This window comes from Psammomys obesus, unplaced genomic scaffold (assembly GCF_907164565.1).
Source record: "Psammomys obesus unplaced genomic scaffold, mPsaObe1.curated_primary_1811, whole genome shotgun sequence".
NCBI lineage: Eukaryota > Metazoa > Chordata > Mammalia > Rodentia > Muridae > Psammomys > Psammomys obesus.
The window spans coordinates 15880972-15886000 of NW_026592890.1; positions in this window are offsets into that span (position 1 = coordinate 15880972).

Here is a 5029-nt window from a genome sequence, read left to right on the forward strand (position 1 = left end):
GAGGAGGAGGAGGAGGAGGAGGAGGAGGAGGAGGAGGAGGAGGAGGAGGAGGAGGAGGGAGGAGGAGTTGTTATAATAATAGTACTTATGTATCCCAAATGCCTTACTTAATAATAAAATTTGGCCAAGGTTGTGGTGCACACCTTTAATCTCTGCACTTGTGAGGTAGAGGCAGGCAGAGCTCTGTTAGCTACAGTAGAGCCAGGGCTATGTAGAGAGACCCTCTTTCAAAACAAACAAACAGTATGAAACTTTTAAAAATCCAGTCCTCATGTTTCCCCTTTAAAGCCCAAACTGTTATTATTTCACAGTAGAAGGAACTGAGTGACAATGAGTAATCTGCCAATGTCATGGAGCATTTTTTTTTTTTATGACAGACTTAGCAAGTAGAGCTGGGACCTAAGTCCAGAGAGCCTAAGGTAAGAGTCGTATCATATGCATTTTAATCTCTCTCTCTCTCTCTCTCTCTCTCTCTCTCTCTGTCTCTCTCCATCTCTGTCTCTATGTGTGTGTGTGTGTGTGTGTGTGTGTGTGTGTGTGTGTGTGTGTGTCTGAGATCAACCACAACAAAGACCAAAGTTTCTGGTGGCTTCCAACTTCAGTTGTGATTAACATGTCTAGCAAATTGAATGTTCAATAGTTTGGGCTAGCTCCACACTGCGTGTACTGTCCACTGCGTACAGCTGCCCACTAAAATTCTGACCTGCCTTACTCCTGCCAGTCTCCACATACTCAAATCGCCCTTTTCCTTTCACTCACTGTTTATCTCCTCCACATTTCAACCTGCTAAATTCCTAAACTCAGAAACTGGCACCAGAAATCAACCCAAACCAGAACTCAAAAAAAGAAAAAAATATATATATTCAAGATATTTTCTTACCATCCATTCCCTTAACAGGTGATGGAGAGAAAAAAAAATTCAAATTTGACATGTGACTTTCCTGCACAAAATTCAATATTCCTGCCAACCCAAATGATTTAAATCTAATCTCATTGCAAAGCACACAAAACTTTGGATATTTTGAATCTCAGCCACAACCACAGTTTCAGATCACATCAAAATCTGGTCTAGCCATAGTAATCTTTCAGGTGGCACCCTTCCTGATCTGCCGTTTGGCTTCCTTATCAAGCTTTCCTATCCAGCTTGCCATTCACCCCTCACCTCAACACTGGCCACAATACCTTCACTGGGTCCCTGCTGGTCACTGGGCCTTCATGGCAGAGCCTCTGGCAGCACCAGACCCCAGCACTTTTCTGCAGATCAGTCTCTTTACTGACTAGATTAGTTATTTTAGCACACCACTAGATGAGTTATTTTATAGGTTTTTTTTTTTTAACACGGAGCTCATATATGTGATTTGTGATTCTATTCCTAAATTTAAGATAAAAAATTTGAATATGATGAAAATTGTTTTCTTCTATCTTACCTGTATTTTCTCTAAGAATTTTATATTTAACTTAGCTTCTAAAAATTAGACAATGCAAACTTAAACCTTTTCTTTTAAATAGCTCTCATTCACCCAGAACATTCTGATCTGATAGGGAAAATGGGAAAAGGAGAGGAGGTTCACGTTTCAATTTAGTAATTCATTAGAAACTTCCAAAACTAATATAATTTTTCTTATCCCATAAGTTATCTTCATTACGTGCTAAAAATATGTGTACTTATTGAGAAATTATTGTCTTTATACTTCTTTGGAAATAAATACTTTCAGTCTATGATTCTCAAATCTAACCAAAATATTCAGCGCTAATACAACAAACTTTAAATACTGCATTCTGATTTCATTTACTCACGTTAACATCTACATCCTCTGTAATCTTTTGCATAAGGAGGAAATAACAGTGGTTTTTACATAAGTCCTCTCTGTACAGCTTTCTAGAACTTTGTTCTTTCCAAGGCTATGCCTTGGCTGATCATGCAGCTATTTTTCAAGCTCTAAAATCTATCATTTAAAATAGTTTAATGATGGGTATCCTTAAATAATGTCACAGTAATAAAGGCATTCGTATCGACACTTGACACTGTTCATGCTAATATTTTACGCTCTGGATTTTTCCACAGTATAAAATCAAGTTGCACATCTTGAGGGAAATGCATATGCCATTACAGCTCGTCATGCGTAGTAGACCAAACTAATGCAGGAAAAATCCTAAATGAAACCGTCTATGGAATTTTAAATATACAATACACATCTGCAAGATACTTAACTATTGTTCTTTCACTAAAAATTAATGGCATTTAAATTCAGCTTGAAAGAGAGAACAACCAAAGTTTAAAGCACATACTAGCTTTGTATCCTGGGATATTCCTGTTTTGAACAAAATATTTCAAGTTCAGAACAGTAGTGGGTAGCGATAGAAAGTCTAACTTATTACATGTTTTCTCAAAGTTCTGAGGCATACGTAAAGAGGAAATTATGGCTACAGTATGTTGGTCTTTTCTCACATAGGTGATTCACACATGGAATTTGTCAGCTATAAGAAGGTGGATAGCAAGAGAAGTGTTGAATTGGCAAACTATTGTTTCAGTCTAACATATGACCACTTAGATCAAGAATCCTTCCTCATCAAAGCAAAAATGAAGTCCCTTTTAGAGAATGCCTGTATTTGCAGCCAAACACTGAACAACACACAGGCTTACCAAAAAAGCCACCAAACATTCCTTTGCAGCATTATTTCTTTGGTAGTTTGTGTTTGGTAATTTACTTCAATTTCAATAGTACCGCACATAACAACTAATTTTTTTTGAACCAGTAAACTATATCACGATGGAGTATGAGTTTGCATGCTGAGGAGTCATTCCCATAAAGCAGCATTTCACCAGGAGCACACGATTAAAACATTCAGTCCTCGCATCTGGGATTGAACAGTCGTCACCTATTAATTGATTATAGTTATTTTCTATCTTCATAATTTATTGTTTCTCAGCAATCTATAGAAGTGTTTTCTATTTTCTTAAAGCTTTAAACAGGAACACTAGAATTTAAAAGTTAGTTTAAAACACCAACCAAAGGCCTTTTTTTAAATTTAATCTTATTTACATATTTATTACAATTTATTTACTTTGCGTTCCCGCTGTAGCCCCTTCCCTTGTCTCTTTCTAGTCCCACACAGCCTCCCTCTTCTCCCCCATGCCCTTTCCCTATTCTCTTGATAGAGGAGGACCTCCTCCCCTTTTATCTGACCCTAGCCTATCAGGTCTCATCAAGGTAGTCTGAATCATCTTCCTCTGTAGAGTGGCAAGGCTGCACCCCCCCCCACACACACACACACCCACACCCACACACATAGGGTGGTGATCAAGGAGCCAGCCACTGAGTTCATTTTTTTTAATTTATTTTTATTTTTATTAATTACTGTTTATTTACTTTGTATCCCAGCTGTAGCCCTCTCCCCCCATCCCCTTCCAATCCCACCCTCTTCTTCTCCTATGTCCCTTCTCCATTCCAATGACAGGGAAGGTCCTCCTTCACTTCCATCTGACCTTAGCCTATCAGGTTTCATCAGGACTGGCTTCATTATCTTCCTCTGTGGACTGATAAGGCTGCTCCCCCCTCAGGCAGAGGTGGTCAAAGAGCCAGCCCATGAGTTCATATCAGAGACAGTCCCTGTTCCTATTACTGGAGAACCCTCTTGAACACTAATCTGCCATGGGCTACATCTGTGCAGGGGTTCTAGGTTATTTCCATGCATGGTCCTTGTTTAGAGCATCAGTCTCACAAAAGACCCCTGCGCCCAGATTTTTTGGTCCCGTTGCTCTCCTTGTGGAGCTCCTGTCCCCTCCAGGTCTTTCTATCTCCCCCTTCTTTCATAGGATTCCCTGCACTCTGCCCAAAGTTTGGCTATGAGTCTCAGATTCTTGTTTGATACCCCGCTGGGTAGAGTCTTTCAGAGGCCCTCTGTGGTAGGCTCCTGTCCTGTTCCCTGTTTTCTCCCTTTTCCAATGTCCATCCCATTTGCCTTTCTGAATGAAGGCTGAACATCTTACCCAGGGTCCTCCTTCCTGTTTATCTTCCTTAAGTGTACAGATTTTAGCATGATTATCCTATACTATATGTCTAATACATTTCACTTTTTAGAAAAGCTCCCTTTGAAAAGTTTAAAGGCACAAGTCGCCCCAGTTCCCAGTGTATTCAAGATAAAAACAATGAAGGAACCGGAAGCGAAAATAAAAGACGTTATTTAAAGTTTTGTTTGGGGCCATTTCCATCTAATATAGAATAATATGCATACAGTTGGATAGTTTCACATTTCACAATTCACTTGTCTGCTTAGGAAATCTGGATCATATAGATTATGACCAACGTTTTAACAAACCATATAATAATCATTTAGCAGATAAATCTTTCTAGATATCCTAGACACAGACATTTTTTTGTGCACAGCCAAAAAAAATGGACATGCAGTGGGCTGTTTGTTTAAAGCCATTGGTAGCTCCACATCTTAATGAAGCCCTTACTTGATTACTGCTTCAGGTCTACCAATCACAAGCACTGAGTCCCACCTCAGTCTCACTCTCCACCATCTGGTGTAGCTATGCCCACCTGTGTCAGGTCTGGCTGTTTCTACAGCCTTTATTGCCTCCCCCTGTCAACGTTTTCCCGTGGTAGTAGTGAAAAAAAAAAAAAAAGACTATCTCTTGCTGTCCTCACCTCTCAGCCTCATCAAAGCAACAACAGCAATGAATCCATCATGGAGGGACAGTGGGGAAGCAAAGGACTAAACAGGATCAGGTAATTCAAATATATGTCATGACATTTGTTGCCGTATGCTAATGTCGTTTTCTTTCATTTTATTTTAGTCAGGGTCACATGCATCCCAGGATGGCCCCCGATTCTGTGTGTTGTGAGAATGACTTTTAACTTCAGATTCTCCCGACTCCATCTTCAGAGTGCTAGGATTACAGATATGTACCTTCACGGTAGATTCTAGGATGTGCTGAGGATTGAACCTAGGGCTTCATGCATGTTAGGCAAGCACTCCCTACCCGAGTTCCATGCCTAGCTCCTAGATCATAAAGTCTTTT